We start from the raw sequence: 13419 nt of genomic DNA on the forward strand, positions 1-13419 counted from the left end.
TTGATAAATATAAGGATTGGTTGATGATTTCGTATACATGTGTGTGAGTATGTCTATTGTATAGTCTCGTACTTACATAATATGTTATAACGTATGGAACAGCGGGGAAACTTGGTTTGAAATGGGATTGATGTATGGGAAGGAGGCTGAAAGTGGGTTAATTAACGTTTAAAGCCCAGAAAATTGGATATTTAGTATAAAGATTATGATCAATTCTATTTTTTTTTATAGAGGGCACGTAGAATTGTGAAATAAATAAGAAATATTGGATCATCGTCTTTAAATTTCTGGTCTACTATTAAAAATAAAGAGACCTTTAAAAAAACTCCTTTGCCCTAGGAAGGAAGGGCCTAAAGCAGATTACCTGTTGTGGCAAAGCGAGAAGGCACTACAGTAAATAGGAAAATGATTTAATTAATTATTTTAATATCATTTAAATGTTAATTTTAGTCAAACTTAATCACCCTTCAACAGCTTAAGAGACTGGCTTTTAAAAATATAGCGATATTTAGATCTAAATAATTACTAGATCAGTACCTTAAAAAATTGAAAATAGTAAGTCATATTTCTAAAGCAAATGTCTTATTTCTGTAATAAATTACTGTGTTTTCCTCTGATATTTACTCACTAAATAAAAAAAATTGAAAAAAATTAGTAAAAAATTATATCAGTGCAAATAAGATACCTGCCAAGCAACCCACTTTGCCCTACCTGCTTCGCCCGAGCACACGTTTTTTATTTAAGTCATGTTTACCTTAAAATCTTTAAAACGAAATGCCAATATTTTGGACATAATTTAATTTTTAATGGGCTTAAATTAATAGAAAATTATCAAAGATTTAAGAAATGTATTCGTTTTTGACTGATCAGGAAATACATACGTTTGATTTATTTTATTAAGTTACTGATTTTTCAAACATTGCGTGTAATTACGCTATACCACAGTGTAATGGCTCCTTTGGGAGTGAGTAAAACTTGGAGGTACTCCAGTAACCTTGACATACCCACACCTTGCCTTTTGCGTTTCATGCGCTGGCACACAAGCACCTACTCGCTTTAGGCCACCTTCCCTTACAGTATTCACCAGGGCTGTTTAATTCAATAAGCGTAAGATTTTAAACTCTTCTGTTATTGTGCAAGATATAATAATCATAACCCTAAAAAAAACTATAATTACTATGCACATATATGAATTAATGAAGTTATGGTTAAGATGACTGTTTATTTATTTTGTAATTATATAATTGATAAATCTCGCAAAATAATTAAAGAATTTAAATCTCGCACTCAATGAATCAAACTGCCTGCAGTGTACTGATACATAAAACAGTACTAATCGTAGGCGTGCCAGAGTGAGAAAGGTGTTCTGCTAAGAGTGCAGTGCTGACTGTTTATTCTATCTTTTCCATTTTGCCTCACTGTCTATGTAGACAAACAATTTTATATGCCGCAAAAACTACAAATCTTGCTCGCGTAACTGCGTGAGTAACACAAGATCTTGTAATTGGTCTTGGTCTTGTTACATTTATCTTGGTCTTGGCTTGAATGTAGTCCCGCACATCTTGTCTCGATCTTGGCCTTGGTTTGTAAGACAAGATGAGAGCAAGATCGAGATTATCTTGAGTCTTGCGGAAGCCCTACCTGCAGCACGTTTCGTTCGGCTTGCCACTTGATGCAGTCAAAGAACGAATGTTCTGCGTCATCTTTGTCGTAGCTGCAGTACTTGCAAGCAGCCCTTTATGTTTTTCGCATCTTGTTGAGGTATGAGTGAAAATACCCGTGATTAAAGAGAAATTTGGTAAGGTCGTCTCTTTCCCCATGTTTCCACTCTGTCCATTCCTTGGCATCTTTTATCAGGCGTGCCTTTCATCTACCTATGGTTTCTCATTTTATCTATGTTGCCAGCGTTTCCAAGTGATTTTTTAGATATTTTTTTTGGCCTCCATTCTTCCTAGATCCTGCTCCATGAGGTGCTTCAATCGTCTCTCCCTCACAAGGAGGTCGATCGGGATTACGCTCGCTATCATCATTATCGCAGACTCTGAGACTGTGCGATAGGCGCAGGCTATCCTCAAAGCTCCCATTCTTTAAACTTGGCCAATTTTCACTCTCTTTTTTTCGACGTTTATCTCATCTCCTTATATCTCAGCCCCGTACAAAATAATAGACTGAGCCGTAGACATAAGGAGCCTGCGTTTTGCAGGCTTTGGACCTCTAACGTTTGGCATGATTCAGCTTACTGCCGCTACTCTTGGTACAACCCTGTCCGCTGCTTGCCTAAGGTGGCTCCAAAACGTAAGCTTTTTATCTAGTGTCACCTCTAGGTATTTTACGGCATCCTTTTTTATTACTTTTTGTCCTTGTACCTTAAAGGGGATAATGGTATCTATCTCTTTTAATGTCAATAGAACCATCTCCATCTTCCCTGCTGCAACTCCGAGTCTGTGGTTTTCCATCCATGGAGCCACTCTTTACATAACCTGGTTAACTCGTATCTGGACAAGTTTTATCGTGCGTTTGACGATCACTTCAGCAGCATCGTCCACGTATCTTTTCAAGAACGTCCACTCTGGCATTTCCAGTCGAAGTAGTCCGTCGTATGACACATTCCAGAGATTGGGTCCAAGTATGGAACCCTGGAATGCCCCTGGAGTTATTTTCTTATTTATTTCGCCTTCTGTTATCGTATAGGTCAAGAAGCGGTCCTTAAGATAATCTCCTAATACTTTTAAGAGATGGTCTGGTATTCTAAATGTGTATTTCAAAGCTGGAATTATGTCCTTTCATCTTGCTGAGTTTAAAGTGTTTTTCACATTAAAGGTCACCAGAATAACGAAGGGTCTGGCTCCATGGCATACGTCTGGAGTATTTTAAACCGCTTTTACTACTTCTTCTACTGCTCCTATGGTAGAACTTTCTTTTCTGAATTCATACTGCCTGTCAGAAAAGTCTCCTGCGTTTTGTATGGCCTGTAGAAGATGGGCCTTGAGCAGCTTTTCGTATATTTTTTCAGGCGTATCCAGCATGCACAACGGCCTGAAAAATGATGGAAAGTTAGTCTTCCTCTTGCCTTTATTGATCGGTACCAGCCGTGCCTTTTTTTAGGGGGTTGGGAAAAACCCCCTACGCAAACATGCATTGCATAGGTTTAAGAGCAGCTGAGGGTGTTTTTCCACCACTGTCGTAATGACTTCTGCTGGTATATCGTCTGGTCCAGGAGCTTTTCCGTTTTAAAGTGATCCAGCTGCTAGCTACAGTTTCTTCTGAGTAAGTGAAGGTACCTTTTCTATGAGCTCCAAGTCTGCTTAATTCTCGAGTTCTGGATGCGTCGGGAATAGCGTATCCGCGATATGCCTCATGGTATCTGTGTCTTTGTTTGCAGTTGGTGCAAGTCTTCTTAGTTTTTCTATCACTATCTGATATGCTCTGCCCCAGGGGTCGTTATTTACTTCCTGGCACAGAGTCTGCCAGCACTGCTTTTTGCTGTTCTTCATAGCAGCTCGCACCGTCTTTCATGCAAGCTGGTACTCGGAGTACCTTTGTCCGGCCTCTGGTCTGTTTTTATCTTATGATATAGTCGTCTGTGTTTGAGACATTGGCGTCTCAATTCTGCAGTTTCCCTGTTCCACCAGTAAGTTGAGAGTTTGCCGTTTCATTTTTTTTCTGGGCATGGAGGCCTTGCATGCAATTCTTAGGAGTTGCATGGTTGCCTTGGTAAGTTTCTGTACTCCTTTTGTTGTGTTATCGTTTTGTTTGTCGTTTTAGATAGCAGCGATGCCATTCTCAACTTTTCTCGCTAGTCGTTCTGTGTCCAGCTTCTTAACATTCCACCCTGTTTTTCGTGCTGTGCCTCTTCTGTCTATTGTATCAGTGATTTTGAAGACGTTATATTGGTGATTACTGCCATTGTAGTCTTCGATGACCTGCCATTCTTTTACATTAGGCAAACAGGTCTCCGAAGCCAGCGTAATGTCTGGTATTAATTAGCTAAATTCTGGCTTTTGAAGAGTCATGGTCCTTCCTACGCTTACAATAACGAATCCTAGCCTTGTATCCTAGCCACTATATCTAGCACTGCCTAGCCTATAGAATTTGTTGTACGCATTCCTTATTTTACTGCTGTTGCATTGAAGTCTCCAGCAAACAATAGGTCACCTTTTATGCCTTTCCTAATTATATGTTTAAAGTAATTTATTCTTCTTCTTTATTCCTTGATACTAGTGTTTTCTGAAAAAAAGTATCTGACATACGTAATGCCCCTACTCTTTGACCAGAAAAAATGTCATTCTGATTCTTTTGCATCTTAGAAGATTTTGCCTGGTCTAGGAATTGAAATGGCCGACACATTTGTTGCGTTGCTAAGCAACTAATGCTTTAATAAGTTTCTTTTACTGCTTGTTTATAAGCACTGTGTCAAACTTTTTTTACATCATATTAGTGGCTGAAGGGCATCTGCGTCAATTGCCTCGTTCATGTCAGGATAGTCAACATAACGTCAGGTTTTTTTTTTCTGTGCAGGACCTGACTTAAGGCCCTGCACACTTCAGATCCGATTATAATTGTAATTATCATTATTATTATCATTATTATTACTATTATCAAAATTATTAACGTTATAACTATTTAACCCTTTAGCATCGCTAGTATAGATAAGGTCATTTTTATTATTATGGCTTAAATTATCAGCATTATCACGGTGACTATTACTATTTTTGTTATTACTATTTTTATGAGTTTTCTTCTTGTTACTATTATTTTTATTTTCATTTTATGCCTGAGAAATTTTACTGTGCATAGCACTGGTTTAATAACTATCTTATTTTCAGCATATTATTGTCTAGCTACTTACCAGCTTACGTTACAGCTGTTATTCCAACATTTCTTACGGTTTTTTATTTCAAAGCTTTTAGTTTGGTGTCGTTTTTGTCATTATTATGATATGCTCGGCATCTTTCAGGATAACTTAAGCTCACTTAACTTCCTTACTGCGTTGGACGTTGTTTACCTTATTGACTGTTTTAAAAAAAAATTTTCACCATATAGTATAAACTTGTTACGACAATTATTCCTTTTTTTCGTTATTTTTCCTATTTTTACCGTTTGATTCAAGCTCACTACTTTATGATGAACATCAAAGCAAATTTTTTTATGTTTTTTATTAGAATACGTGGGTAGGGCTTATGTTTTTGATACAATAAAGAATAACTCAAGCACTATTTAGTATTTGTTTTCAAAAATTTATTGATATTCTATGATAATCTTCTTATCATCAACAATTATTCAAATGGTGAATAAGCATTATATTAGTAATATAGTAAACCTTATTTATTAAAAGTCTTATCTTTATCGTTTTTACATTTTTTTTTTTTCAAAGCATTGTCAGTAGTAATTATTTTCATCATTATATTGTTAGTTACGATTAAAAAATGGTAATAATCATTGCTAGAACTAATTTGGTCCTTAACTTTTATGAGTGTGAGCTTACTTTTCAAGTCAAAGTTGATAGTATTAATACTTTTTCGTTATTGAAATTATCGACTACTGCGAATGTGAGAATTATGTTTACATTAAAAGATATCATTTTAATTTTAAAACGTTTGTTTTGTTGCAATTGAACACATACACTTAAAGAAAAAAGAAAGTCATATGCCTGGGTATATTGTACTTTACTGTAAGTATTGTGACTAATTTTAATATAGTTTCAAATATTTTAGGTTTAGTGTTTCTTCAATACAAAAATGAAACTAAAAGAGCCTTATTGCCTAATGAAATAACAAGTATCGACACAGTTAAGGCACTATTTGTTAGAAGCTTTCCAAAACAATTAACAATGGAGTTTCTGGATTCTTCCAGTGTTAAAATTTACATTCATGATAACAGCAAAGATATGTTTTATGAACTAGAAGATCTAAGGTAAGTCAATTAGTTATAACATAAGACATTAAAATAACATAATGTGTTTTAGGAGTAAAACAGACGTTTAATTATTATGAAAATACTTATCGCACTGGACTTTAAAATGTTTAAAAAAATTGTAGATGGTCTGCCTTTCTAACCATACCTAGTTTCTATTCGCTTATGTTAGAAGAACTTAGATGGTAGCTTTATGGGTAAAATTGTTATTAAATTGCGCTCTAGCAAGGTAAAAAGCCTCTTACCATGCGCTCATTTTTTTTCTGAGCCAGTAAACCCAGGGTTAGACCAATATGGTTCCTTAATGTTAAACAACCCGATTTTTGCTTTATCTTACTGTTTGTTTCCCTGACTAAAGAAAGATCTGAAGAGAAAACACTAGAAGTTAGTGATGTTTAGGCTTATGCAATGTTTTTACAACGTATTTTAGACTAAGTGATCATGGATATCTTCCAGACATATGAGAACTGTTTTTGACACTGTAACAAAGTAGAAGGCAACTATTTAAGAAAGTTGTACCTGTTACTAGTATTTTTCTGAGTGAAAGATCTGTTTCTTGATAATATGAAACACTTTTATAGTAGTTGTTAAGTTATATGATTTATTACTTTCAACCGTAAAGAGTTAGATATTTTTTGTTTATGTAAGGAAGTGTTATGACAGTAAGTACAAACTGTAGCTTCAGAGAACATAGAAAACATTCTGTTAACTTTTAAGTTTTCAGACAAAACCAACTATTCAAATCATTGACTACGTACTTTTTTCATTAAAGTTACAAACAATCAATGTCCTTAAACGTTAAGAACGAAACTTTTCAATTATGTCTTTGATTTATCCAAGCTTACTACTAATTTCCTGTTTACTTATTGTATGGTCGATGATATCACACAAACGAATTTCTCAAAGCATTTCAGTATTTTTATTATATTTTCAGATGACCACCCGTCCTTTAAATAACATTAACACAGAAAACAATCATTTAACATAAAATAGTCCACCATAAAGGACATTGTGGGACTACTTGTAGCATAGTTCCTTTTGTTAATATCTTTTTATCTTAGCTTAAATAAGAAGCATTCATACCAAGTACAATACTGGGAACTTATTGAGATCCATACATTTTATTTAAAAACGAAAGTGATACTTTCAGCACAAAAAGAAATCAATGCTTTACAAAAACTTATTTATAAATAACTAGTGGTCCCCCGTCTTGGCTCCACCCGAGACTCACTTAATGTAACACAGTAGTGTGTTGACATGTTACGTGAAACGTTTTCAGTTAAAAATGTTACATCTGTATTTCTGACTCTTCTCAAAACACAAATCTTCTTGGTTAAAACATATTTGTTCGGAATCCATACAGTTTATTTGGTTAAATAATAAGCTGTAAGAAATGAAAAAAATGTAATTTTGCTGAAAAGCACCGTACGTTTCTTATGCTTTAAAATAATCGTTGGCCCTCAAGGGCCATTGATTTTATGTTTCTCCCATATAATCTATGAACAGGGCTTTTTTTTAAGCTGTAAAGACTTAAAACTCACAAAAAAATATGATTAAAAAAAAATTTTTTTTCTCTTATCTCACAATTTTATTACCACAGCAACAAAGTCCTGGAGCTCAATCTTTACATTTTTATTGACACAAGAATACTAATAGATATTTTACCAATTTAAAAATCTGAAAGATTTAAAGAGATTACTGTGAGTGTACAATAAGAATCTTATTTCTCAAGCAACGGATTCTTCATTTGTTGATGTCAACGATGCTTTTTTAATCTCTATTAATGTTCTGCGTCAGTTTCTTGGCACCTTAAATTGTATTCTTTAGACGCATAGAAAGTTTCTCTTTCAATACGCCTGCTAACGATTTTTGACATGGTTTACTTTTGTAAGCCCTTAAGGCTGTTTTTTGTTGACTTTGTTAGGTTTTTATAAATATGTGTGTACGGTAGTTCAACGTCCAATGGCCCTAAAAAAGATCAGTGAGCAAAACTCTTTCTTGGCTAAGGCTTCCAGCAAACGTGACTGCCTAGATTCCTCAGGGTAATCTTCTTTGGCTTGCTGTTATAGCACCAGACTGATCGTGAGGAAAACTACAACGTCTGAAGCAATAAAGCTTGTTGTAGAGCTCTTGAGATTTTTACCCACATCTCATGGTATTACGCTGGAGGCATAGGTGTCAAAAGTACTTTTTTTTGCAGAGCTTAGTCGTTCTGGTAATCCAAGGTAGGGAGATTGGTTCGTGATGCTTGCCCATTGGAGACTGTTATATTTTCTCCAGCTTACTCTTCCTTCATAGCTGTTAGTTTTTACCAGCAAAGACTTTGGAGAGCATTGGTGATTCCTTGTTAAATAATTATAGAGACAAGAGACTAATGTAATGTAGGGTCGTCGGTTGCTGGGGTTCCGAGCCTTGCAACGAACAAATCCGCTCGTGATGTCTGCCATTCAATAACTGACTTGGTTTGATAGTGGCTCGCTTTACATAGTCTTTGAGTCGACAAATTGTTTTCAGAAATTGTAGTAAATATGTATTTATTGGCAAGGTGGTTTAAACTTAGGTGCCCTGAAAAGATCCGATGAAACTGATGGTTTTGTAAGGAACGTAAGTACTTCTAATTGCTCTGATTCGTTATTATTATCCTCGGTGATAGAGGGCTAGCTGCAAATAGCTCGACTCTAATCTTTGGAGTCTTTGTGTACGATGACTGTACTGGAGGAAAGTACGCCGCTGACCAAAGACTATGTCATCTTCAGGTCGTTTCCCAAATAACCAACCGCTCATCATAAGTCAGGAAAAAGGGCCTGGAGAATACCTTCTCTGTAGGTATGTCTTTGAGACAACCACTAAGAAGGCCGTTGTGGCTGCCTGTACTCTTCAGGTCTGTCTTTCTTGGCTTTTATTTGGAATAAAAAATTCTTGACGGCTTCAGACCGAATGGTTGTGCAGCCACAAAACTCTAAAGTGTTCGACAAGGATATGCTCTAGCAAGACACGTCTACGGTTAGTCCTCCTGGAGAAGTTGACGTTCTGCTTGATTATTTTTCTGTGGCACTTATTTATGTTGGCTAACTGGGATAAAAACTGATTTATTTTGCTTGTCCATACAAGAAGACTGTCATTGGTAGTCAGGATGCCCAGCAGCACGACTAATAACTCTGTTTTAAGTGTACTGCCAATGAACGACTACGATAATCAACAACTAAATGGATCATCTTATAACTACTCTTGACTTAATTTCATTGCGGCTAGCTTCAATTTTACATCAACGCCACCTAGCGGATCCTATTGAACTAAAGCATAAAGCTAGCTTATTTTAGAAAATTTTAAGGTTTATTTATCGCTTTTGTTATTAACTTTTTCAAGAAAAAAACTATGCAAAGACCATCTCAGAACTATCAAGAATCAGTATGCAAAATTTTAGAAAATTGGTTCAGTAGTTTGCGTGGTTAGTGATTATAACTGTTGTACCAACTTTGCTTTATATATAAGTAAGAAAAAGAACACATCATTTGTTCTTAGTTCTGTGGGTCACATTGATTTTTGGATACAATACAATATTGAATGTTTATCTTACATCACCAAACAAAAACATTTTACATTGTTCTAGCTTAAATAACATTAGTAAGAATAATTTTTTTATGAAGTCACTGCAAGTTCTGAGTCATTATTAAAAAGCGTTTTAAGATCAAGTTTCTTAAAAACATTAAGCTTGACGACATTAGTGGCTGATGTTGTAAGGAATCTTGTTTATTTAAATATAATTCAGACTGACTCAATAAAAAATACGCTAATATGTAGGTATGTGCATAACACGTAAGACAAGAAATAATATCTCGGTTTAATAAGATAACTAATGATTATCAGTAAAACCGCAAAATGGTTGTCTTAACTGACTTAAAAAATCAGATTATCAGTGGTGAAAAAAAAGAAAAAAAGTAAATATAAATATAAGTTACTATTCTTTTGCAAATTAGAACCAGCCGTTTCTGAATTCCATAGACAGCCTAATAATAGACAAGACTAACCTCAAAATTCTTTTTATACACCTTAGACTGAATACTTTTTTATTCAGAATAAGAGGTCTGTTTTTAATATTTTTTTTAAGTAGAGAAGTTATAAAAATCTCTAACACCTTTGAACACTTTACCAGAAAAAAATTTTTTTTTTTTGAATAAATATTAAAGTTAAATATGTTGACACAAAAAAAATCTCAATACAGAATTGATATACAGTTTTGTAGTACTAACAAAATTATCATTACCTTATCCATACTATTACAGCAAGTTTCATCAACCATTGTTTTAATTTAAAAAGAATATCATTTCATACATTTTTGTTGTTACAATCTTTTACGAATGGCTTATGTTCAACGGTGCTACAGGATATAACTTGTGATGATATAACCTTTTTTAGCCTCTTATCATTGATCTTTATCATCAAAAGTTATCAAACCTATACAGCTCTTTATATGCAACAGCATTATTTTTCCTCACCTGTAAAAGTACCATGTTTTAAAATATAGTTTTTTTGTAATGCCGTTACCACAAGCAAGTAACTTCAGTTATATGAAGAATGAATAATCTCATACTTTGCTAACTAAATTTATGTACATTAAAAAATGGTGTCTTCCTCACGTAAGACCTTATTAATACTTTTCACTAGGACTATTACCTCAACTTTTTTTAAAACTTCTTCACTTCTTATTTTTTTTTTTTTTTTTTTTAAACTTTTAAGGACTTTAAAATGAATGTCTTTAGTTTCGAGGTTTTATGAGTTTTAATAAAAATAATTTTATAAAGAGTTGTAACGGGAATTTTTTAAAAGTCAGGGTATGACATCTTCAATGCAAGCATTTAGTTGTTGTCTACTATTGCTTTGTTGTCTAGGCCATCCATATTTTTTCTTTTTATTGAAAGTGATTTGCTTCACTACAAAAACAGTAAATATTTTAAGGTTCTGATTGTTAATACTGCTTTATGGGTAACAAATCCTGAACTGTTCTATCTCAGGCATTTTTCTTTTTAGTCTCTGTTAATTAGGCAAAAGTGTTCATTGCACCGGAAATTACCAGAGACTGACTTTTGTTTAGTGAACAAGCATTTATGTGTGCTACACATAATGTTTAAAGTAGGAAGTACGAATTGAGTTTGAGTTCGTCAACACTGCATTAGTAAGCGTTCTTAGACACTGCTCCACAAGCTGCATGTACAAAGAAGCTTGAAAAATTATTACTCAGTAGTTAAAACTCTAACTTTACGTTTAAGCTTCTTGCTTTCTTATTAACGAGACTTCGTATCGTTTACAAACAAAGTATTAGTAAAAATAAATTAAAAAATTTTTATAATGTCTAAAGTGAGTGATCACTGTTCTTAGAAAAAGTTAGTCCATTTACATGTGCGTGTGTGTTTAGAAGAGTACAAGTATTTGTGTAATCAGTCATATCTCACGAACACAACGAGCAATTACAATGATTTAAGGCTTAAAAACTTTTTTTCCCAATCTTTTTGGTAGCTCAAAAAAAACTTAGAGATTTATACCTTACTAAGGTTGTTCTAACAACTTTTAATGTCAAAAACTGGTTTTTACACTAATAAGTGTCAAAAATTTAGTATGCAAAGTTTGTAAGAATCTTAGCTTACAGCAAACAAAAAACCTGTATTTTTCATTTTCAAGGAACTTGTGTAGGCATTAAAGTTGGCTTATATTTACAAAATGATTATACTTTTTAGAAAAAAAGTTACGTTTGAAAAACGAGGTAACATACCATTGAAATTAATAGGAACAAACTATATGTATCCATATTTATTTAGTAATCCACAAATAAAAAATTCTAGTTAGATTCCGTATACCAGTTGTTTCAAGTGAAATAAAGCCTTTTATTGACAAAAAATTAAATTTTTGTAACAATACGTGAGAAGTGTTAACATAAAGAAAATTATGTTCTATACCTTGTTTAAAACATTACATTCATTTCTATTTATCATGATTAATTCTATTTACTATGCCCACCGCTAAAAGGTCTTCTTAACAGTCTCCTTATTAACAGAACTTTTGAAAAGTACAAATAAAAGGATCATAAGGTAATAAAACGTGAACATTAAATACATAATTAAATTCATATATAATCGCCCACAATCACTCAATCTTTCAGGCCGTAAATATCTATAATGGGAAATAGCATGACGCCAAGAGCACTGTTCTGCCCTCAAAGTTTGTGAGATTCCTTATACAATCTAATCTCAGTGATTCATGGTATCTTCTTATGTATATTGTTTTGTGGTGTACCGATAAAAAAGTTTTCTTAAAATATATTGCAGAAATATAGTAAATACTCATTCATAAGAAATTGAATAATTTACATGAGATATTGAACATTTTTCTTTTATTGATTCCAACAGCGCGTTTTAAAACTTTAGTAAATGAGATTGGCTTATTTGAAGCTTATTTTCCATTTGATTTTAAATATCTGTGTTAAACTTTTATGAATTCTATAGCATTTTTTAGTACTTTCATTTCAAGAATTGTATGATCTACTTTATCCTGCGACTTTTTAATATCAAATGTTTGTTCCATTGGTTTTTTATACAAAAAATCATTTGTTCCTCTTAGCATTATAAATCGCTTTTATATGTTTTCTGCACGTTGATATACTTATTTAGCAAGACTTAATTGTTGGTTATCCACTTAAAAAATTAATACAGAGTTTTTAATTTTAAATGATAAATGTTATATGAATGAAAACGTTACGTGCCAAAAAATTTCAAGTGCCAATTGTAACGATCATAATTGTATACAGACATGTTAATTGTTAATCCAATGTATACTCTTACAATAGAGTTGTTTCACAAGACGTTGCATATTCATTAATATAATTATTTTAAGGATCCACCTTTAAAATGGACAGAAGACAAGAAGAACTCATATGTTCAAAGTTTGGCTTGTATTGCCACCATCACGTATTACGAGATACCTCAGTGGGAGTGCGCAGGAACGTTATTAGTCTTACAATGCTCCTGACTCGCGATACACAAATTCTCAGGATCAATGATATTGCAAAGTATTGATTTATTGTTTGTCTTGTGCTACATCAGATACAGTAAGTCGCCAATGTCCCGGGGTCACTCCAGCTCGCAATACCCTGAAAATTCCCTGGTTTACTAGCTACCTTACATAGAGGATAGCTCTGATTTGCACTGACTTAGAAATTCGCTTTTACCTGAGGAACAAAAGAGATAAGTCACTGGGGGATGGAAAAAGCAAGGAGACTATAATAGCCCCTTCGTCGCTCGTTTGGCTGGAGTAATGTATGATATGGAAGGTGTAATATTAAGAAAAATTATCAAATATGCAAATGTGATTTTACTACTTATTGTGGTCTACAGTGCGAAGCTTCCTAGCTAAAGTGCCGGACTCATTGCTACTGGAAAAATGAATTGAACTGGGCTGACATGAGCCCTTTGTACCCTCTGAAAAGCGTTGTTGGCAGCCTCAATCAGGTGGCTT

This window comes from Copidosoma floridanum, unplaced genomic scaffold, assembly GCF_036245765.1.
Source record: "Copidosoma floridanum isolate Cflo_tuat_1 unplaced genomic scaffold, Cflo_Japanese_pri ptg000022l, whole genome shotgun sequence".
Lineage (NCBI taxonomy): Eukaryota > Metazoa > Arthropoda > Insecta > Hymenoptera > Encyrtidae > Copidosoma > Copidosoma floridanum.